This window comes from Triturus cristatus, chromosome 6 (genome assembly GCF_964204655.1).
Source record: "Triturus cristatus chromosome 6, aTriCri1.1, whole genome shotgun sequence".
NCBI classification, from domain to species: domain Eukaryota; kingdom Metazoa; phylum Chordata; class Amphibia; order Caudata; family Salamandridae; genus Triturus; species Triturus cristatus.
This window is the reverse complement of record NC_140589.1, coordinates 536,724,222-536,748,843: the sequence shown is the minus strand read 5'-3', so window position 1 is coordinate 536,748,843 and position 24,622 is coordinate 536,724,222.

Below are 24,622 nucleotides of genomic sequence, written 5' to 3'. Positions count from 1 at the left end.
ACGGTGCAGGGATCTGGGGACATACACCCACCGGCTCTATACAAAAAGAGGAGAATATCTTCATGAGATTCCTTTTATCAACTCCAAGAGGCACCTCCACCTATGCTTCACACATGGAACTGGGAATCCCACATATCGAAGATTTAATGAAAATCCAACCTCTTTTACTTTGGAGGCGAGTTTGGTTGTCGGAAAAAAATAGCCTGACTAAAAGCATTCTACACGACACTATGGATTTGGACCACGCTCACAAAATAGCCTGGCTCTCCTATGTAAGACATTTTTTTTCCGACCTGGGTCTACAAAAATATTACCACACGCCAGAAAATTTGAAAGAAATATCCAAAAAAGAACTGAAACTAGTTGCGCTGAGCCATTTGGAATCCCTGAGACTGACTTCGCTGATTGCGAAAAAATCTGTTACTCACGCAACTATGACACAGCAGTCCCCGAAAATTCAGTCATATTTGACTCTGGAGATCACAACATATGAAAAGATGCTCCTAACAAGGTTCAGAATGAATCTCTTCTTCAGACTAGTGACATTTCCTGAAAAAAATAACTGGAATACTCAGATGGATCCGTGCCCATGTGATGATCTTTCCCAACAGTCCACCATGCACACAATATTGTTTTGCAAGTTTTTCCATACCCACCGAAAAATCTGGCTAATCCCTTTACTAAAAAACTGGGGCGACAGACAATGCCGTCCAGCTATGCTGGCACTTCAAACTTTGGACTCCGAATGTACTGTTTACCACGTACTGAATTTTCTAAAGTGTATCATGAGGCACAGAAATAACCTGTAAAAAAGAGGACTAATTCGCATACCATCTAACCGTTTGCATTTTCTCTTTTTAACTGTATATTCAACTATACTTTTTAAACAAACTTTACTGTGAATATTTGTATGCTATGATATCTTTTATGGTTTTGCAATGCTAAAAAACCGAATAAAGATTATTATTATATATATTATATCACACATCTGTTTCATCAACCAATCCATCCTCTTCATGCTAAAAATTCACAGAACACACAACCTCATTAACACCTCATCTTAAACTTTCAATGCCCAAAAAGTATTCAAACACACACTTTTAAGGCAATATAACTCTTTTGTGTAAAAACCTTCCCTCCAACCATGGCCACTATTACATTGACATATCAGCTCACATCCTCTGAAACACATTTCCCTTCCATCCCACCCAATCAGAAAACATCTATCCCTTACAACACAGCCCACCCAGATTTTCATATTGGCTACATTGCAAAAATCAATCCCACACCACAAAATAAACCATGCATACTAACAATACAAATGTGCTCCCATATATCTACAACTATAGCCACTTACCCAAATAACTTTATCAAGAAATGCAATGCTCAGTATCTATCCCCAGTCAATTTCAGCGAAAAGCGAAAGCGTCCATCTCTAACAATATCGCTGTTTTAAATCATCCTCCCTCAATCCTAGCCATTCTTTCCTTAACATATCCATTCATATTCTTTGTAGCATATTTCCTGCGCTTCACAGACAAAAAGAAAAAAAATATTCCTTATAACCAAGCCAATTCAGAATCTCTTATTGGGCATCCTCACAGTTATAATGCTATCGCAATAACTCCAAAACTGAAAAGAAGCACCATCATAAAATAGCGCATATCATTACTATCAATCAAAAGAAGTGCTTCCACTGATTGGAGCACCCTACTAGCCTAGTTACATATCACCTATATTCATCCAACTGCGCTCAAATCGATCAACTAAATTTGAAAAAGTTAAAAATCATTAGTATGTTGTATTGTGCGATGCCATATGCTCTGAGAACCGAGTGAAGGCCGGGCCCAACCTGCTCCTCCGCCCAAGGAGCATTGCCAGTCAGCCTGAATTCGGGAATGCTCTCCTATTTCCTTCTCCTCAGCAATAACTCTGATTCAGAATTCCTTCGCCAAAGTGGTATTCAGACTTCTGGAACTCTTGTTGGCTACAGCCTCCAGCCTCGCCCCACTTTTGACTTCCAAAAAAAAGACTAAGGGCCTGATTTAGATCTTGGCGGGACTCCTGCCATCCCTTCTTGGTGGAATTTACAAGTACTCCATTGGATGCCTGCCCACCGTATTTAGATGTGGGCTGGCTGATCTCTGTCCACGTCGCATAAGCAACTCACTGCTTTGATACAGCAGACTGCTCTGCTGGCTAACATTACTCCGACAGCATCAGAGTGGCAGGGTTGTGGCAAGTCTATTTAAGTTTGTGCTGGCCTTGTCCTAGTAGCAGATTGCTGACGTAGGGGTTTTGTCACGGGATGCGTTCAACATTGTACTATTTCTGTTACTTTTGGATGGATCCTAGCATCACTAACCTGATGGGTTTTGGCTAATTGTTTTTACCTGCATACCTGCATACCATAGTACAAAGCACACTCAATTGCGGACCATGATCATTTGCCAACCCACTGCAGCAGAACATTATTACTAGAAACATTTTTAGTGAAGTTAGGTTGGTTTTTTTGCTTTCTCAGTTTCTTGTTCATTTTGTCTCTTTCTATTTATCAACTTGTGGGTTATCAACTTCAATAATGGCAGGGAGGACAAAGCCACGTTTTACTGAGGGAGAATTGTTAGTTAGGGTGGATTACATTTTTAAAGTAGAGCCACAATTGCTTGGAGCCTAAGTACAAAATACAACTATAGCTCAGAAAAGGGAAATGTGGGCAAGAATAGTTGACAGAGTGAATACTGTTGCAAATAACCTGCACACACACCGGAGGAAATAAGGAAGAGGTGGAACGACCTTAGAAGGAGAGTTTAGTCCATGGTCCTCCAAGCATCACATGGAGGCCCAGAGGATTGGTGGTGGTTCTCCCAGCCGCCCTTATACCTTTATCCCTGGGACGAGTTGGTCTTGCAGATTCTACATTCTGAAGGCTTGACAGGATGGGGTTAGGGAATGTGGGAGGGAATCTGTGGGCCCGCAGATTGAGGTCACTGGGTTTGTTGTCTCCAAGGCCACCATCGACCAAGCTCTGGGATCCCTCTATCTACCTTATCCTTCGACCCTCACGGGTGAGTTGCGTGCTTTAAACCCCCTGATTTATTGATTGATAAATTATCAGTGTCAAGACATGATGGACCAGGTCCTTACAGAGCTCCAGAAGGTGACACAGTTGCAGAGGCAGCACGATGTTCAGATGGACAATCTAAACTCCAGTCTGAACTCCCTGCCTGGGTTGCTGCGTGATTGTTTTACCCATATGTGCCGGGCTTTTCCAGCAGCATCTTTTCCTTTCTGTGGCTGAGCAATATCTGGGCCCCAGCCACAGAAAGAGAGGTCCTGCCACAGGAAGAAACACCTGCACCCAGCCCTGCAACTGTGGCACCACCAGTCCCCTCAGTAGGGGACGTTCATTCGGACCAGCAGAAGAGGATGGCAAGACCTCCACCAGCAAGAGACGCAAAACCTAATTTCCTCCAGTGTGCGACTAGTATTAACTCTCTGGACTATTTTCTGGGCACATTCACTGTTTTGATGCCAGTTGTATTTTGTACATTGGATTTAAAACAATTGTGGCTCTTCAATAACTGTTTGATTCACCATGATTGGTTTTTTATGTTTTTTGTTTGTTTTTATTATTTAAATCCTGTTTTAGTTTATTTGGTTTTGTTGAATCAAGTAAAAATATACAAAAGTCAAAGCCTAGTGTTTTATTTCCTTTCATAATTTGATATTATTTTTTTGTCCCATCATACATTTCAAAAAGGTAATATTAAAAAGATGATTTATTCATAAATAAGTCCAATGTAGGTAATAGATTGATAGATACAATGTTATTGTATCAATGTATTTACAACCATCACAATATAAAAACAGCAATCTGGATAAAACAGATAAAACAATACATGTAGCAACACTTGAATCCATTGCGAACCACATCCGCTAAACTTCAAGGTGCTATGTTGTCCACATAGGATTAAAAGGGCCATCAAAAGGAGAGAAAATAACAACTTACTGGTAATGGTTAATAAATAAATTATGATTGCTAAAATGCACAGAGCAGAACCATCAAAAAGCATCTCTGCAGTGTGTACGATGACAGCAACATCATTTTCAAAAAGAACTATTGATGGACAGAATGCAGAACAATGTCATACATTCACCCCAGTACAGAGATCTGGGCCTAAATCAATAATTTTTTTGCTCACCATGCCATTCCAGTTTGGACCCAGCCATATGCAAATCAGTCTTGACCCTGTGTCCAATGGGAACAGTCCAGCCCGAACTGCTAGGCCAGGTCCTCCCTGGACTGGAAACAAGCATTCTAGGACCAGTTTTGGGATTTCACCCCTCTTCAGCCAGGATAGCTTGATTCCAGTGGCATGGAGAGCACGGGACTCACGTCTGAGCATACCCGTCCCACTCTGGGTGACAATTGCAAAAAGAACTATTGATGGACAGAATGCAGAACAATGTCATACATTCACCCCAGTACAGAGATCTGGGCCTAAATCCATCGTTTTTTTGCTCACCATGCCATTCCAGTTTCGACCCAGTTATATGCAAATCAGTCATGACCCTGTGCCCAATGGGAACAGTCCAGCCCGAACTGTCAGGCCAGGTCCTCCCTGGACTGTAAACAAGCATCCTAGGACCGTTTTCGGGGTTTCACCCCTCTTCAGCCAGGATAGCTTGATTCCAGTGGCATGGAGAGCACGGGACTCACGTCTGAGCATACCCGTCCCACTCGGGTGACAATTGCAAAAGGAACTATTGATGGACAGAATGCAGAACAATGTCATACATTCAAACCAGTACAGAGATCTGGGCCTAAATTCATAGTTATTTTGCTCACCATGCCATTCCAGTTTGGACCCAGCCATATGCAAATCAGTCTTGACCCTGTGCCCAATGGGAACAGTCTAGCCCGAACTGCCAGGCCAGGTTCTCCCTGGACTGGAAACAAGCATCCTAGGACCGGTTTCGGGGTTTCACCCCTCTTCAGCCAGGATAGCTTGATTCCAGTGGCATGGAGAGCACAGAACTCACGTCTGAGCATACCCGTCCCACTCGGGGTGACATTTGCAAAAAGAATTATTGATGGACAGAATGCAGAACAATATCATACATTCGCCCCAGTACAGAGATCTGGGCCTAAATTCATTGTTTTTTGCTCACCATGCCATTCCAGTTTGGACCCGGCCATATGCAAATCAGTCTTGACCCTGTGCCCAATGGGAACAGTCCAGCCCGAACTGCCAGGCCAGGTTCTCCCTGGACTGGGAACAAGCATCCTAGGACCGATTTCGGGGTTTCACCCCTCTTCAGCCAGTATAGCTTGATTCCAGTAGCACGGAGAGCACGAGACTCAAGTCTGAGCAAACCCGTCCCACTTGGGGTGACAATTGCAAAAAGAACTATTGATGGACAGAATGCAGAACAATGTCATACATTCACCCCATTACAGAGATCTGGGCCTAAATCCATTGTTTCTTTGCTCACCATGCAATTCCAGTTTGGACCCAGCCATATGCAAATCAGTCTTGACCCTGTGCCCACTGGAAACAGTCCAGTCCGAACAGCCAGGCCAGGGCCTCCCTGGCCTGGAAACAAGCATCCTAGGACCGGTTTCGGGGTTTCACCCCTCTTCAGCCAGGATAGCTTGATTTTAATCATCCATTGGATGGTGTGCCACAGCAGCATACCAAGAAACATTCATTTTTGGCTGGGGTCTACTAATCGAATTCAGTGCAGAGCAAGCCATGGCCGCCCCAGCCAATTAACCCTTTTTCAATGACAGGAGCAGTGAACTCAAGCAAACAATACTGCAGCCGATCCAAAGCTGCAGTAAAATTCTGTAATGCAGGTGCAACTTCCTACGGCAATCCTTTTTGACTATAGTCTGCACAGTTGTTTGAAAATAAAATGTCCAGGAACCAAGAATAGTCCAACTAAAATGGATGAAAGGGGTAGGCACTCTCCGACTGGTTAGCTAGTTAAAAACTCTCCAATGGTAGGTTCCGTTGCTTTATTGCTTCTTTGAGGAATTTCACACATCTAGCTGATAGCTGTGGGTTCACACCACTCAGACATGCGGAGATAGCCATGTTGCATTGTCTTATGCCTAGTTTATAGAACAAGGCTTTCAGCCAGTAGGATCTACAATTTTTAAAAACTGGGCACATGCGTATAACTTGGGAGAGACTTTCTTTCTTATAGTCACTTAAGCTGCAGTGCTGTTCTGTTGACCCGGTTAACCACCCAAATGTATAGCCTTTTAGAGGAATTAGACCGCATCTCACCCCCAGCAGATCTTTTTTAATGGCTATTTTCATAGGGCACGCTAAGTACACAGCTTTCCCCGGGTCTCAGTACAGTGAGCCACGTAGACTGGAATTGACTTTTTGAGACAGTTCTTGTTTGTCGTTAATTCCAGATTGTATCTTCACCATTTTTACCAACAGTTTTGCTGTAAGCTTTGGGTTTAATTTGTGATCAAGGACATTCTACGACTCAAGGGCGTTCATTGCCTCCCTGAAGTAAGGTTCCCACATGAGTTTTTTGTTGTGGATACCTCGCCCTATAATTTCCTTCAGACAGGCTGGAGATGCAGTCCATAAACCGAGCCTTCAACAGTATTGATTGCTTATTAAGATCAAATTCCAGCTGTGTCTGTGTAGATATGCCATCTAGCACTATAGATTTGGCCCAAGATAATACTGTAACTGTTTACCTGTGTACTTGTACACTAACTTGTCGCTGTATATTTCTTGTGACCTGCTAATCCATCTTTGGAACCCTGACTCTTGTACTCTGGACCCCGTATGTTATATATTATGATATCCAATTTGACATTGATGCCCAATGATAACTGTCTTTATTTATGCTAATCATCATTGGACCTGGCTTTTGTGCAATTTCTCATGTCCTGATATGTGAATATTCTCACCGTAAATGGTTGTTTATGTAGTCTGCAAAATGCGCGCACTCCTTTTCCTCCCCGCCTCCCCATTCTCCCTCCTTCAACCATTGTATATGATGTGCTGCTGTATTTTCTACTGTCATGCCGGGGCATGCCACACCCATTGTGTCTCTTACTATGCACTATAAATTAATAACGTTTTTATAACCACTTATGCTGTGTTTCCGGTCCTCTCTGTTCCTGGCCTTTGATTCCTTTCCACCTTGATATTTTCACTCTGCCTCTTCTCCCCTCTACAGATAAATTCCCACCTTGTTCTTTCTCCCTTCCACTTTCTATCTCTCCTCCTATCCTCCTTTACCGCGCTGCAAACCCTTCGTACACCACCCCACTGGGTTGGACCTACTCATATATCCTTCACCTTTGCACTACTTTAACTGTTCAATATATAATCACTATGCACTTGCTATAATTGTACAGCCCTGAGCAAGCCCCAGACCAGATGGCCGATGTAAGGGGGCAAAACACGTGTTGGCTGTAAATGTTACTCTTTTGTTTATAAGCACTACAAAATTAATTGGAATTGGTTCCAGGAAATAAGTGACTTGTCTTACTCGTTCTGACACAACGACAAGTTCTGTGTAAATAGTGCCTCGTCCAGGAGGTTGAATAAACATCTGTAACATCTTCATTGATCTTTGTCCTGCCAACCCGAGGTGTGATCTTTTAAAATGAATGAGCCATATATGAGTGTTGGCATCAATTTGGCGTTAATTTCTTCACAGATGCCCGATAGTTTGGAGCCACTCATCTTGGAAGCCATTTCTTAAAACACTCATAATCATTGACAAGGCAGAATCCTTTAGACAGCGAAGATGTGAGACATGGGAGCCACGGATGTTGAAATTAATGCCTAAATATTTAAGGCCTGTCACTTGTTCTAGAGCCGTGTTACTCATTGAAAAATAAAAAATTGGCTGCACGTCTGATTTTGATCTTACAGGCCATGTTTTTTGTTTTGGCATAATTTACTTCAAGATTGTTTTCCACACTGTAAAGAGTGAGGGCTACCAGTGATCGCTGCAGCTCCAACAGGGTGTAATTGAATATAGAGCCTCATCTATGTACTGAAGGCATTGTATATGGGAGCCAGCAAATTTGGGTGGAAGAGCACGTGCCGACCCCAGCGCTTTGTATGTAATGTTTTTCGAATTTTTTAATAAATGACAAAAAAGAACAAAAAACAAAAGTCAAAAACTATTATTCCATTAAATTGGAATAAAGACTTGTATATCATATTTTTGAAATACATCAGAACCAATGCATAATCAAAAAACGTCATGCTATCTTTTCATTTATAGCTCCAGACCTTGCAACCAAGGAAGAATGGGATATAATAAAAAAATCTGAATACATAGGCAGACTATTATTGATTTATGTCATCAGCTGGAGCCAGATTTTCTGCCTCAGAACAGGAATCCCACATCAATAACACAAATAGTGAACGTAATGGCATTACTCCATTTTGTGGTCACAGGATCATTCTAATACACTGTTGCAGTATCTGGTGGAACCTGACGTCGGAATTTCATAGGACTCCAAAGTCCACAGGTCGATGCCACTGCATCCAATGATAAATGGGAGAGGGGTTGCAGCATTGAAGCTGCTGGAACGGAACCCAAGACACTTGTAGGAGATTTAAACACACTATTTGTTGACCACTTATAAGGAAGGAAGGAATGAGTGTGTTGATAATGACTGAATGGAGATTCGCCTTGTGGATTGGTCTCTGCACAGCTGATTTAACATAATTAATAAATCAGAGGAACTCTGTGCCCATGAAGTCAATTGACTGACTTAGGAAGAAGGGAGCATGGCTGAAACAGTTCATGCAGGGACTAGTATCCTGAAGGTCCCTGGATCGAAACCGGGTAGATACCCTTAAAATCTAAGCTGCAAATCTATTTGAGGTGAAGGTCAGTTTTTTATTTATATATTTTTCTATCCTTCCGAGTGCTGTGTAGTGACTAGGCATGCCATGGAAAGAATGTCAATGACATTTTAATGATTGTAGCTTGAAGCACTGCCTGGATATTGTATGCCTTCCTTTTTGTCAGATGATGGTTTAAATGTGCTTTACTCCTTTTGTGCTCGTTTACAACTTTTAACACAATACAGGTGTGGTTTCTGATTAGTTGCAGTGGTTGGGATTCAGCAGCAAAGACCCAATACCAGTCTTTGGTATTTTATCAGAGATGCTTGCTGCATAAAATGTTGACATCCCAGCTTTGATTACACGTGCAGGATGTATGGATTTAGGGCAGTAACTCTGACAGCGTTTCTTTTGTCTCTATGTATCATGTGCACTAATTAAGCGTATAAAAGGTGTGTTTTAAAGGACATCTGCCAAGTCTTGTGATTGATTTCTCAAAATTGTGTTACATCAATACAAACAAACAAAAAAGTTACACATTTTATTTTTAATTTTTTTATTTTATGTATCCATAGAACGTCAACTCCCATCAGAAGAACGAGATATGGAAGGCTTTTGCCAATAATGTCTGGACCCTGCGGGTCTACAAGTGGTGTAGCATCTATTGCAGGAAGAGATGGGAGGACCTATGACAGTTGGCCAAGAAGTCAACAGAAGTCCAGCTCAGCCAGTCCTATCAACATTTAAAGTGTGTGCACCGCACCCTGACCACCATAATGTCCCGCGGACTTGTGGTGGCTTGTCCCCAGCTTGATGGGTAGTTGCGAGTAAGACAGCAAAATGAAGGGGGTAAGTTGTTTCTTGATTATTTCATTTTAAATAACTAGTTTTTGTTCTACCAAAACATTTTGGCATCAACATAAAGGTGGACACATGACCAACCCATAAGAAGAGTTGCAAGTTTTGCACAAGGTGTATCATGATGTGTTTTTTATATACATTTTTGGAAATAATGCCAATATATTTTTTATCACTTTCTATTTTGAGCAGACACATGCCTTCTTAAAAAAAATTAAACATGAGTTTGTTTGATGTTATAAGAGACAACTGTACCAAGCAAGCAAAGTTTTTTACTTGTGTCAGGTGTGATGCTCCGCTACAATTGTGAAGGATGTTTTTAATTGTTTGTTTATAATACTATTTTAAAAATGTGATGTTCTGAACATCCACTATATCATTAGTTCTCTCCTTGTGTGATTGGTGCCTCAAGTCATTCCTGCTGTGCCTATGTGAGCCTATGGATCGGTGGTGTTTGTAATACCAGATATGTGACTCCCTTTTGATGAATCGGTGACAGTGTGTAAAGTGCCATATAGCATGAGTAGAATGCATCTTTAGTTTAGCGTTGTGTATTCACCATGTCCCCCTCATTGTTTTGTAGAGCTGTGATTGTGGTCAAGACTCTGATGTGGTCTAATGCAACACTAGCTGTCTCCCAGACCTGTCCCCCTCCCAGTGAAGCAATTATTTGAACCTTCTGTTATGTAGAAACTCTTTATCTGCCATTTCAACTAGTATTTCCACCAGCAATTCTTGTTCTTGCCTATTTGTCTCATGTAGCAGGGAGGGCAAGTGAAGAATCCCGCAGGATTAACACTGACGTTATGTGGTGGGTCAGATCCAGGTAGTACTGTCATTGATATGTGAAGGTCAATGGGGAATGATCCGAAAGAACCCTGCTGGTGTAGTGCATATTTCTAATTTTGTGGGAGTCCTCTCTGGTCGCTAAAATGTAATCCAGTCAGTGTATGTGTGTTGCACCCTTGTAATGTGAGTATACCTGGTCTGTGTGAAACTTTGTTGTTGTTTACAGGGGTGAGAGCCCTGGCATGCAACAGCCACAATTGCTTGCAAGATGAACCACAAAAAGCTAATGATTAGCCTGTGCCTACCTCTGAGTAGCTTGGTACAAATAGCAGTAAGGCTTAACTTAGAGGCAATATGTAAATTATGTATACAGCACTCAAAAAACAATATTCTGAAAACACAACACAAGACAAATCCCAAACCAATTTAGAGGAATAGATTGAATGTTAATAAATGATTTGACACCAAAACAACAAAAATCCAATCAGTAGAACTGGAGTTATGTTCTTTTAAAGTTTAAGGTTCAAAATAGCTCCTAAAAGTTAAAGGTGCCAAATGTGGACTTCTAGTCGCATGAGATGGTTCCAAGTCGAAAGTTAAGGACAACCGAGATGGCACACGCAGAGAAGGTAAAGTTCAGAGAGACAAGTCAGCAGAGAATGTTTGAGGAGGCAGCGTCGTCATTGGATGGCCTTGGGTCTAAACTGCTGTGAAGATTTCTACATTCAGACTTAATACCCAAAATGGAAGAAAAAAAAACTACAGTTGGTTGAGGCACAAGACTCTAGCCGAAGACAGCTCCATGAGGTTGGATACCTGATTGGCAAAGGACTGCAGAAATTTATTTGCTGCTGGGAAGAAGAATGTAGTGGGAGAAGTTGTGAAGTCAATCTGACCAGCGATGCACCTTAGGCGGATATGCAAGCAGGTTGTTCCTGGTCTCCTCCTGGTTCTCAGAGCACATTTTGACCAAACTCCTCAGTTTTGGAAAATGGCCATCGGGGCACCTTTAGAACCACAATCAAGGGTCCAGAGCTGATGGGTCACCTCTTGGGGCATGGTCCAGGTATGGGTTCAAGACAGTGGGAGACTGTAATGTCCCTGTGGCTCTGAACAGAAGGCCAGCAAACTAGCCTTTGGAGTCGCTTTTGGTAGTCCTGTTTGCAGGTATAGATGCAGGGTTGGCCTCTGAGGGTTCAAGTCAGGCCATAGGCAGCAACGTAGTCCTTTCAGGCACAGCAGCAGTCTGGTAGAGTGTACATCAGGTCACTGCAGCAAGCGGTCCTCTGGGAATCCTTCTGCAGGTCCAGTGGTGAACTGAAGAGTGGATCTGAAGGTCATAATTTAATAACCTGGTGTCTTTCTTCTGGAAGGTGGGAGAAGCTTCTGGAAAGTTTCTATGCAGTGCAGAGAATTTCCTGACTCCCCCGACCAGGCTCCAAGATGGCTACAGTGACAAGACAGGGTCATTAAGCCGTTTGTGCGTATATTCACCAAGCTATACAGGTGTGTAAGTGGGGCTGTGCTCTTCTCCACCCCCCCATTCTGCCAGGAGATGGCAGATTTAGTAACACAATCGCTCTATTGTGTGACTGTCCGTGAGGAATTCACAAGGTCTTATTGTTAGTTACACCTTGTCATGTGACCTAGGCCAGGCTACAGGCACAATAGTGCTAATGGCAGTAAAACACTAACTTTCTAAAAGTGCCATTTTCAAAATTGCAATGAAAAATCTGGCTTAACCATTAAAGAGGGGTTATCATTACAATTCCATGGTTACCAAGCATTATATACCATATCTCAATTAGGAATTACAGTGTATTAAATGTAATAAGGAATCCCCACTGTTATCCTATGGCAGGGGTAGGTTTCACAGTAATAAAAAACACATTGGGGAGTGTTGCACTCCAAGGACTTACACAGCACCTTGCCCTATGGGCTACATAAGGCCTACCTTTGGGTTGACTTACATGTAATAAAAGGGCAGTGGCAGTGTCAAACTGGATCCAGGCTGCAATGGCATGACTGGGACACGTTTTGGAGAGCTACTTAAGTGGGTGGCACAAGAAATGCTGCAGGCCTACTGGTAGCATTTAATTTACAGGCACTGGGTGTATTTACTACCATTCTACCAAATATGCCAATTTGGTAAATGTCAATTAAACCATGTTTTAGGGGAGTGGGCACACACATTACAGTACTGGTTAGCAGTGGGAAAGTGCACAAAGTCCTAAGGCCAACAAAAATTAATTTAGGAAAAAAGTAGAGACAAAAGGTTTGTGGCTGACCCTGCAAAGTGGGCCAGGTCCAACATGATCCAAAGAATGCTGAGTGCACCACACTTCTACCAAGTCTAACATCGCAAAGAGATGGCGCGGGGAGTGTCTCATTTTTACATTATATGTCATGGATTGTGGCATGCAGTCCAGTGAACTATCGAGGACACAATTGATATTTCCCAACCAAATCATTGGGTTTCCTAAGTTTTTACGTTCTTTAAGGCCAAGGCATAGTCAAATTCAGCATCATAGGTATTGGGAGTATAGAGACCCGGCAGAATTGTGTCCCAACCATTGAGCTGATCATGCAGTACAACATATCTCCCCTTGGTGTCACTGTCCCTAGAAATTACCTCAAATGGCATCTGGGGTGCAAACCAGATCCCAACCCCGCTGGTGTGAACACTGTAGTGAGCATAGTTAAACAACCCCTTCGATTTATGTCTCACTTTTTCCACCTCTTCAGCTGGTAAATATGTCTCCTGGAGGCAAGCCTCCTGTATTCCCACACCACACAAATAAGTTCCCACTTTGGCTCATTTCACATAGGTATTTGGACCCTGGATATTCCAGGTGATCATTTTAAGTTGGTCTTCCATTTCTGATGCCCAATCTGGTCTACACCCCATCTGTAATTAAACAACAATGACACTCCCTCTGTGTCACATTGCAGTTTATTTGTGATATTCATACTAAATCATTGAAAAAACATAGGTGTCCATGCCCCACCAAAAGGCATGTCATCTGAGGCACTGGAAATCCAAATTTAGTAAGAAATATCAAACAGCTAACCAGTCAACTTTCCCCTCCCTCCACAGCAGTGTCATACAATACCAGTGGTAGTCAGAAGTCCCTGGCGTGACCTAGGGGACAGACCTCAAACCAGTCAGCCAGGTGAATCCTCCCAGCCCAAGGCATGATCAGAGGGCACAATACGATCAGTAGGCTGTATTCGGGAACCAAGTGATTTTTCCAGGGCTCGAGCTTCTGGAGATCTTGGACAGCACAATCTTTAACTTGGCAAGAAAGAACATCATGTACTTCACCCATTGATCATGGAAACCTGAATTCACTGCCTTAAATGATTTCCTCATCTTTTGGACCTAGAGAATGTAATTGGGGAGCAAAATTATCTCTGCATTCTTGATGTGGAGAGCCCTCTGGTGGCATGTCTCCTGCAGAATTATGTTTCTATCTTTATAGTTCAAAAGTCTGAAGATTATAGTATCTATTCATTATACTTGCAATTTTAAGAAATGTAAATGTATTTTGAGTGCAATTAATAACTGATAAATCTAAATTTACCATATTTATTTATTAAAATAAAACAACAAGTAAATGCATTACAATGTGTAAAGAGTCTTTGTTAGTATATTTATTCAACTTAAAGAAAACAATGAATGATTAGTACATGGGGTAAATATGGAGATAATTAATATTAAAAAGTAAATGGAATGAAAAGACTAGGGTAATTATGAGTTATAATGTTAGGTTAAACATAATTATTAAATCAAAAGTTTATAATTGCAGGAATGAAGAAGCATGTTTGCCATATTCGAACAGCAGGGCTCACTTTGGGTTCATTAGTGCTGATTTTCTGTCACTGAAATGATGACAGGTTATCTTCACCCTATTTACATTTGTTTTGGCGGTTAATCAGTGGCCTTTCTGTTAATCATGGGATTGCTGATGAGAGGGAGAAATTATTCCTCATGCTCTTCCAGACAATTCAAGTGATTTTAGACAGAAGTTACCACTGCTATCAGATCACCTAGATTGAACATTTCTATACAATGTTGTTTTCAGGCGACACACAACGTCTACTCTCCCTCTCAGACAAGACCCCAACACAAGAAACAAGTTCACTGCCTGCATGACCAATGTTGCTAGATGGAGGAAAGACAACTGTCTGAAGCTCGACACCGACGAGACAGAAGTAATGATCTTTGGCAAGGACACCTCTCCAATTAGTGGCCGGCTGAACTCGGACCCACACCCAGAACTCATGTCAGCAACTTTGGAATAATCATCAACAGCAAACTGAACATGACTGCTTAAGTCAGCGCCAGTACTGCATCTTGAATCCAGACCTTGGAGATGCTGAGGAAGATCTTCAAATTGCTTCCAAGCATGGCTAGAAAAACTGTCACACACTCGCCTAGTCACCAGCAAGTTAGACTATGGAAATACCCTCTACACCAGGATCACCAGATAACTCACTAGGGGCCTCATGTAGGTAAATAAAATGTACCGATTCTTAAATACCGAACCGTACCGAATCGGTATTTAAGAATCGGTAAGTTATATGTAGATAATAATTCGGTAATATTTACCGAATCGGTAACATTCGGTATTCAAGAATCGGAATTTACCGAATCGGTAAATACCGCGGTGGTATTTACCGAATCGGTAAATACCGAGGTGGTATTTACCGATTCGGTAAATACCGAATCGGTATTTACCGAATCGGGAAAAGAAAATCACATGACTGGATGAAACAGCCAATCCTGTGCAACCACACCCCACCCAACCAGGAAGTGGCCACACCCAGGCAGGTGCACACAATCAACAGACTCTGGAGAGGCTTGGAGTGCAGAGGAGAGGCAGGGAGCCAGTGCCTGTTTGTGCAGCTCAAAATCATCATGTCCAGCCAGAGGACACAGAGAGATGGAGGGGAAAGGAGGAGGAAGATGAAATTCAGCCCCAAGGAACTCCAGGTGCTAGTGGAGGAGGTGGTGAAGCAGCACCAGAAGCTGTTTGGGAGGCAGTCCCTGCAAGTGCCGGAGTCTGAGAAGCGCAATATATGGCTGGGTATCCAGGCGCAGGTCAATGCTGTGGGAGTGACCCACAGGGACATTGAGGTACTCAAAAAGCACTGACAAAGAGGAAGATGGGGGAAATACAGAAGGAGGCCAGCCAGACTGGAGGTGGAATCAACAGGGCACCTGCCCTCACCGAACTGGAGGAGCTGGTGGAGGCCACAATAGAGCACGAGAGCGTCGTGGGGCATGGAGATGCCGACAGCTCTGCCAGAGCCGCCACCCAACAAGGTAAGACGAATGCACAGCAATGTAGCCCCTCCTACCCCTATACCACATCCCCCATTGTGAAATGAGTATCCCACTCCAGTCCATGTGTTAGTGCAGACAGGCAATGCATTATGGGAGATGTAGTCAGGGAACCCCCAACCATGAAGTGAATAGCACAGGACAACAATGCATGGTACACACATTAGCCAAAAGCAGGCAGAGGACAATGTGAGAGTGTTACATGAATTTATTGTGATGCTTGCAATGCAGCCCTTCAGGTACACTGAGCTGATGTTGCATTTCTGTCCACAGATGTAACATCGCGCAGGACTGCACATGGTACAGGAGAGAGGGCACACCGGCAAGACAGGTCAGCTCTGGCCAGCACGAGTACTGCACAGCCAGCATCACCACCACCACAGCCTGCATCACCACCACCATAGCCTGCATCACCACCACCACAGCCCGCATCACCACTCATGCATGAGTCACCGGCCACATCACCACTTGCAATTGTGATGCCAAGGAGGCGTGCTGCTGGCAGGTTGGCAGCGTTAGAGACCTCATCCGACGACATCAGGGGCCCGGAGCCAAACACAATGCCCCAGGATGGGAGCTATGCCACTGTGCCCTCCACCTCACAGGGAGCACACACGGGTGCAAGACGGCGCCGCAGGTTGTGGGTTCAGAGTCCACCAGCAGACGGTGACAGCCATGGGGTCTTTGCGGGACTCGAGGGCAACATGCTCAAGCAGCAGCACCTACAAACAAAGGCAGTCATGTCAGTTCAGCGGCATGTGCGGGGACTGAGAACCACATTCAAAAACATGGACAGGAACATCAGCGCAATGGCGGCGGGGATTACTGACATGGCAGCGGGCCTGCGGGACATGTCACAGTCCATGAAGCTGTTGTGCAGCAAGTTAGACGCAGATAGAGCTGCAAGGCGCCGGGAACGGCAGAGGGGAGACAGTCACACCAGGGCACTCAACCGCCTGGCAACTGCAACTTCACTACTCTGCCGGCGCTCAGTGAACATGCAGGAGGGCCTGACACACTGCAGCAGCGACGTTACTAGGGATATGGTGCAGGTCACCAGTGCCCTGGAGGTGCTATTGACCGGTCAGGCGGCCACAAGTGGTGCAGGGGATGCTGCTGAAAGCATCGACACCAGTAGCAGGAGCAGCATAACACCCCCGGTCCCAGAAACACGCAGGAGCAGCAGGCGGCATGGGGCTGGCACCAGTGAGGAGGCGGAATCCATGCCATCCCACACTGTAGCGCGTGGCCGCAAACATTGATGCTGCACCGCGTAGCAAAAGACAATTGGGTGACGTAAACCTGGACTTCAAACTTGTCAATACGCAATGTTGCCAGAATGGCATAATTTTGGTTTCGTGGCGGCGTGCCGCATTATTAAACTACGTCATGACATACAACAACTGGCTGTGTCCCCTTACTTACTCAGAAATAGTTGCATGTGATCTCTGCCCGTCTCTCTCTCCCATCTGTTGCTGTTGGCACTCCAGCAGCGTTGTCCTCTGGCTGACCTGAATCATCATCATTGTCCTCAAAATCTGTTAGTTCCACCTCTGTACCTCTCTTTGTGGCAAGGTTGTGCAGCATTGCACAAGTGGCAATGATCTTGCAACAGATGATGGGTGTGTACTGGCGTGCGCCTCCGCTTTTGTGGAGGCAGCGGAACCTGCTTTTCAATAGTCCAAACGTGCGCTCCACCACGTTGCGTGTAGATTTGTGTGCCACGTTATATCGTCTCTCACTCTGGGTTGATGGGTGTAGGTAGGGAGTGAGGATGAATGACCGCCCGGCATATGCACTGTCGCCTAGGTGAGTAAAAGGGAACCATCAGTCACATGTCTCAATACACTATGATTTGCAAGTCTCATGGGGCGTCACTGTTACTTACCTAGCAGGTATCCGTCTCCAAATTCTCCAGCAAGCAGTCGTGTGTAGATCCCACTGTTCTGGAAGATGTAGGAGTCGTGGGTGCTCCCAGGAAACTTTGCAACAATATCAGTGATGATGTTCCCTGCATCGCAGATTACCTGCACATTGATGGAGTGGGTGGACTTTCTGTTCCTGTAGATGTGCTCTGTAGCAGCTGGTGGGCAGATTGGGATGTGTGTGCCATCAATACAGACAATGACATGGGGGAACTGTGCCATGTGATAAAAGTCACTTTTAGTTTTCTGCAGTCCAGCCTGTGTGTTTGGGAAGCTGATGTAGTGGTGCATTCTCTGCATCATGGCATCCAGGAACTTCCTGAAGAAACGGGACAGGCAACTCTATGATACACCGCCCACCGCAGCTATCACCCCCTGGTAACTGCCAGATGCGAGTAGGTGTAGGCTGCAGAGCACCTGCACATGTGGTGGTATGGCATGCGCCCTACTTGTTGGCTGGTCCAGGAGTGGGTGCAGGTCCCTTATCAGGTCCATGATGGTTTGTGGGTGTAGCCTGTACCTTTCATGTATCTCTGCGTCAGTCTGTTGGAAGAGTGTGATGCGCTGTCTGTAGATGCGTTCCTCCCGTCTCCAAATCCTCTGACCTGCTGCCTGTAGACGTAGGCGCCTTGCAATGACATACAGAGCGGCCATGTTGTCCATGCTGTTGCATTTTGGGATTGCTTATATGCACTGTTGATGCTTACCACCTGCTTTCAATCTGTGTTAATTACCGACTCTTAATTACCGAATTTAATGGATTTCTTAATTACCGATTTTACCTACATATCTTTTTCCGTTTTACCACTTCATGTTTACCACTTCATATTTACCACTTCATATTTACCACTTCTTATTTACCGAATCGGAATATATGTGTATTCGGTAAATATGATTCGGTATTTTAGAAATCGGTAAATATGAATCGGTATTTACCGCTTCATATTTACCGAAAACTGCTTTTTGGCCTCCTACATCTCACTTGACTAAATACCGGTCGGTAACGGGATTTTTACCGAATTTCGGCCGTTACCGACCGGTATTTAGCTACCTAATTATGGCCCTAGATGACTACAAGCATCCTCAAACTCCCAAACAGAAATCACATCACACCCAACCTAAGGGTGCCACACTGGCTCCTGATAAACAGACACACTCAATTCAAATGCCTCACATGGACATTGAAGGCACTACACATCTCATGCTCCACCAACCTGAACAGTAGCATCTCCTTCAAACAGCCCACCAGACACCTCCCTGTCACAGGACTCCTATTCACACATTCATATACAGATTCAGATTAGGAGAATGGTTGTTTCCTTGCATCACTCCTAAAGCGTGGACTGACCTTTCATTCCGCATCAGAGTCTCCCCCTCTCTTCTTCAATACCACAAGAAGCTGAAGGCCTGGCTTTTTGATTAACCAAACTACATTGGCGGGGCTAGGAGGACACAGCTGCTTAGCACCAGCAAACACTCACAGATGTGCATTAAATATACACATAACATAGCAGGCTTGAATGGTGTCAGATAGTTGATGTCTCAATGTTATCCTAAATTTGTGCTGTTTTTTGGGCTCATTGTGAAGCATTGTGTTTTGCTGTGTGTCTTACAAACCCTCCGAGATCCTTCACTTCTTTTCACACTGCACTCCCCACTAGTATTACCAGGCATGTAATTGATAGCTAGCTCACTGAAAACACAAGCTCTGGGTGTCAGGAACATCAACACAGTATGCATTACTTGTGATCAGAGTAAGAGAGGATTTGTTAAGGAGGTGAACCAAGGTTCCTGGACATAGGCGTTAGGTAAATTTATGGTTCCTTACATTTAGTCTTTGACAACCGATATTTTGAATACTGAATTCACATTTTTAATATTGAATGTAGATTTAAGTAACATTCTATACATCTAAGATGGAAGCCAAAATGTTTTCTAGATGGTGGATCCTTCTTAGACCAAGATGGCTTCAATATAGTGAGGGTCACAATCCAAATTTGAGCTAGAATGTGGCAGCCGTCTTTGAACTCTACTATATAACAGTGCTTACTCTAGAGACCCTTGTTTCCTTTTTTTTTTTTTTTTTTTTTTTAATTTTTTTTTTATTAATTTTCGCTTGACTTAACAAAGAAAGAACAGAAGGGCACAAAGCTTAGGCAATCATGGTTCACAGTACCGAATATAAAATCACTGTCCGGAACATTACAACAAGCAGTCTCAACAAAAAAAAGGGGAGAGAGAAAAAATATAACACTTGGCCCAACCAATTTACTTGCTATACCAAATCGAAAAAGGGGCCCAAATCTTTAGGCCCTTATCCCGCCTTCTTCTCCCGCTTTTTAAAATGACTGCTGATTCCAAATTATAGAGGGCCAGCATTCTCGCTCTCCAATTCAAAAAAGACGGGGCTAAGTGGCTGATCCATTCAGAATTTATGCATAAGCGAACTACAGACATTGCAATACAGAGAAAGGCAGATTCAAAAAATGGTCTCTCCATACTAGGATCTGTCATGTAGCCCATAATTACTAATTCGGAAGACAGTTCTACCTGAATGTTCAGTGAATTATTGATAAACACTTGGATATCCTGAAGAAAACTATACAGTTTAGTACATGAAAAAAACATATGAACATCATTTGCTGCCCCCAAGCCGCACCTAGGACACCCCTGAACACCCCCACCACCCCATTTAGAAATCTTGGCTGGGGTAAAATATAAATCATACATAGCCATATAACTTTGTGAACGTAAACTGCCTGAAACTAATACAGAATTAGACAGATCCAATGCATAAGCGATATCTATATTTGCCTTTCCAAATTTGCCTCCTAATTTAGCCGTCTGGAATAGAAGATCATCAGGAAGACCTTTTAGCAAGGTTTGGTAAAGAATACTCAGACGAGTCCTCCTTAAGATTAACTCCATGAGAGCATTCTTACTTAATGCATTAGGAGAATTGATCAGAAGACGGAAGACGGTCTATATAACTGCGTAGCTGTAGATATTTAAAAAAATCACACGCATTCAAAGCATATTTATCTTTTAAAAATGCGAAAGAGGCCATTTTACCCTCGCAGAGTAAGTCCCCCAGCGTAAGAATACCTTGAGTTCCCCACCTAATTGTGACTGAGTCTTGAAAGATTGATGGTAGCAACCTAGCAGCAGTCAATGGAGTGTAAAAATTTATTTTAGGTATTACCCATTTTCGAGTGATCTTCCTCCAGGCAGAATGCATTGCTGTAATGACCTTGAATTTTGTTTTTTTATAATAACTCGGCTCGAGGACCTTAAGAAGCACCCCCTTGACCTCTTGTCCTAAGCTGATCTCGAAAATAGAAGGACTGCAGGATAAGGGAAGTGAACTGCGGAGCCCGAATAATGGGGGAGCCAGATGTTGAAGTAAAGCGGCCCAATAATATAAAGAGAGACTAGGGACTGACCAACCTCCTCTGTCCAATGTAAGGATCATCCATTTAGCAGCTCTTCGAGGCATATGATAGCTCCACATAAATCTGTTGCAGCATCTTTCTGCGCTATTAAGACTAGCCTTCGAGAACTCCAGGGGTATAGTCCTAAAAATGTATAGAAATTTTGGCACGATCAGCATCTTTAGCGCATTCCTTCTGCCAAATAAAGAAAGATGGAGATTGTCTAGCCTACGTAAAGTAAGACTGGCAGCATCAATAATAGGAAGAATATTCATATCTGGTATTTGTTCTACTGCTGCCGAGATTTTAACCCCCAGATATGTTGCAGTCTGTACCACCGGTACTTCCGTAGGTGGCATAGATGCAGACTGAATAATCTGAGTCTTTTGGACATTAAGTTTATAACCTGAAAGCCGTCCAAATGACTGAGCTAAGTTCTTAATAGCGGAAAATGCCAGAGACACATCCCTTGTTATAATTATAATGTCATCGGCATAAGCTAATGCCTTAAAGTCAACTGCATTGATCTCAACAGGTAGGATCCTAGTGGATAGCTCTATTTTACTCAAAAAAGGATCAATATAAAGAGCGAATAACAAAGGCGAGCAGGGACAACCCTGCCTAGTACCTCTATTTATTGCAAATGGTCTTGAAAGCTTACCTGAAATTGACAGACTTGCTTGAGGAGCAATATAGAGTGATTGGAGAGCCTGAATGAAGATAACGGAGAAGCCCTTCCACCGAAGAACTCTCCATAAAAATTCCCAAGCTACCCTGTCAAACGCCTTTTCGGCGTCCAACAGGATAGCTGCAAGAGGGGAATGTCTAACCTGCGCCCAGTCCAAGAGAGCAATGACACGGCGTACATGATCCGCCATGTCCCTTCCAGGAATAAATCCGTGCTGGCGGATAGAGACCAGGGGAGTTATAACCAAAGCCAATCTACTCGCCAGGATCTTTGAATAAATTTTGCTATCCGTGTTTATCAATGAGATTGGGCGGAAGGAGGCGGGGTTCAGCTCAGGTTTATCCTTTTTCTTTAACAGAATGATAGAGGTGAAGCGCCAAGAATCAGGAATAATTCCTCGCTGGGCATCTCTCAAAACCCGCAGAAAATCGTCCTGTATTTCTGAACAAAATGTACAGTAGAATTCTAACGGGATAAGGTCGGGGCCCGCAGCCTTCCCACTAGCCAATGAATTCATTGCTGAAATCACTTCCTCCCATTGGATTGGGGCCGTCAAAACCATATTCTGATGGTCTGAAATTTTAGCTGTGTGCAGACTCTCGATAAAATCAGCAAATTCGAGGTCCAATGTTTGTGAAGTGGCTTCCTCGGAGTATAGGGAACGATAGAAGTCACAAAATACCGAAAGAACCCCTTTGGGGGTATCATAAATGACTCCCAGGGGATCCTCAATCCTAGTGATGCGGTTAGCTAATCCACGCTGTTGAAGTCGCTTGGCGAGAACCCGCCCAGACTTCTCACCATACTCAAACATTGTCGAGCGGAACTGCAGATATTTAGCCGCCAAGTCCTGTCCAAAAAACTCCTGCAGTGAAGCTTTAGTCTGTGCAACCTGCGTTTGGGCTATAACAATGTCCCCACCCTCCCTGATAGTAGTGGTGAGTAAAATTTCAAATCTACGTAATTCTTCCATCCGCTCCTGAATACGGTCTTTTATTTGTTTATGGCGAAAAAAAGAAAAACTTTTAGTTTCGCCTCGTATAGCAGATTTAAACGAGTCCCAGAATATGCTATTAGAAGTTGAGCCCCTATTAAAATTCAAAAACTCAGTTGCCCATGGTCTCATATGATCCAAATAATTAGGATCCAGAAGAAGCTTGCGCTCAAACGTCCAAGATCTTAAAATGCGCCTGTCTGCTGATATATTACATTTCATAACCAACGGATTGTGATCTGACAATATTCTGGGAAGAATTGAAATTGAAACTGAAGATACTAACTGATCTGAAAGAAAAAAATAGTCTAACCTGACCGTTTTTTTGTGGGGAGCAGAGAAATAGGTAGTCCCTTCCTTGTCTTTGCAATAGTAGAACCACAGATCAATCATAAAATGTTCTTGGACGAGGGCTTGCAAGGCTCTATACACTCTAGGTTTTTGACCTAAATACGTCTGACCTTTTAATATGTCAAAACTTTCTGGCATATTAATATTAAAGTCCCCGCAAAGACAAATAGGTTGGGGCCACATAGCCAACTCAACATTTAGGAAGTCTAATAACTCAGGATCGTCAAAATTTGAGTTGTAAACCGTGCAAACTGTCAAGTTAAAATTATTTACCAAAAGATGCGCAATTGCCCAGCGACCCCCAACGTCCTGACTATGCCTCAAGCATGATCCTATCCCACACTTCATCAAAATAGCCACCCCCCTTATCATAGAGGACTGCCGAGAGCATGTTACCAAATCAAACCCTGGGATTTTAAGATACTCTCTATTATTCCAAGGGACGTGGGTTTCCTGCAGGCAGAGTACCTCGACCTGGAAAGAACGAATAACCTGTGTGAATAAGGCTCGCTTCCTAGCATTGTTGAGACCGCATATATTCCATGTCACAATAGAGATACTACCCATTATCTTTTAACCAAAACATACTGACAAAGAAGATACTTTCATTTTGTTGGTTTAAACCACGAATGCCAAAAAACAAGAAATTAACGTCAAGCTTATTTTCTCCCCCAAACACACTACCCCCAACCACCCTCCCACCCCTCACCCCTACTGACCCACCCCACCACCCAAACCCTAACCACCCCCCAAACAGGGCAGGGAACATCGTCCCAATGATGTAGAAGCTGGTGCAGACTAGGCCCCCCCCCCCCCGAGAAACATCACTCTAAACCAGGGACTCCAAATCCCGCTATTGTTGCACTGAGAATCCGAGATACATCAACAAACATTATAACATTATAACGTGTCAAGATATCCCTTAGCCTGTACTTCAGACTCAAAGAATTTTATCTGGCCATGAAAAATTACTTTCAATTTGGAGGGAAACAGCAAAAAGACATGTGCCCCTTTTAACTGGAAAGGGGCAATCAGCTGGCGGAGCTGCCACCTCCGCTCCACTGTTGCTGGGCAAAAATCTGGCCTAACAAAAAACTGACATCCCTTCCCAGATCTTTGCCTATCAGGCCTGGCTAAATCAAAAATCCTCTCTCGCGCCAAAAAATTATGTAGGCATATTAGAATTGCACGTGGCCTATTAACAGTCTGACCAGGGCGATGTTTTATTTTAAAGGGAAAACGATGGGCGCGCTGGATCTCCAACCGCCAGTCCCACTCCTTGACTTCTGGAAATGCTTCCATAAATAGATCTATGATAAACTGGCGCGTATCCTGCCCCTCCAAACCTTCAGGCACCCCCAGGACTCTAAGGTTGTTTCTCCGTGCC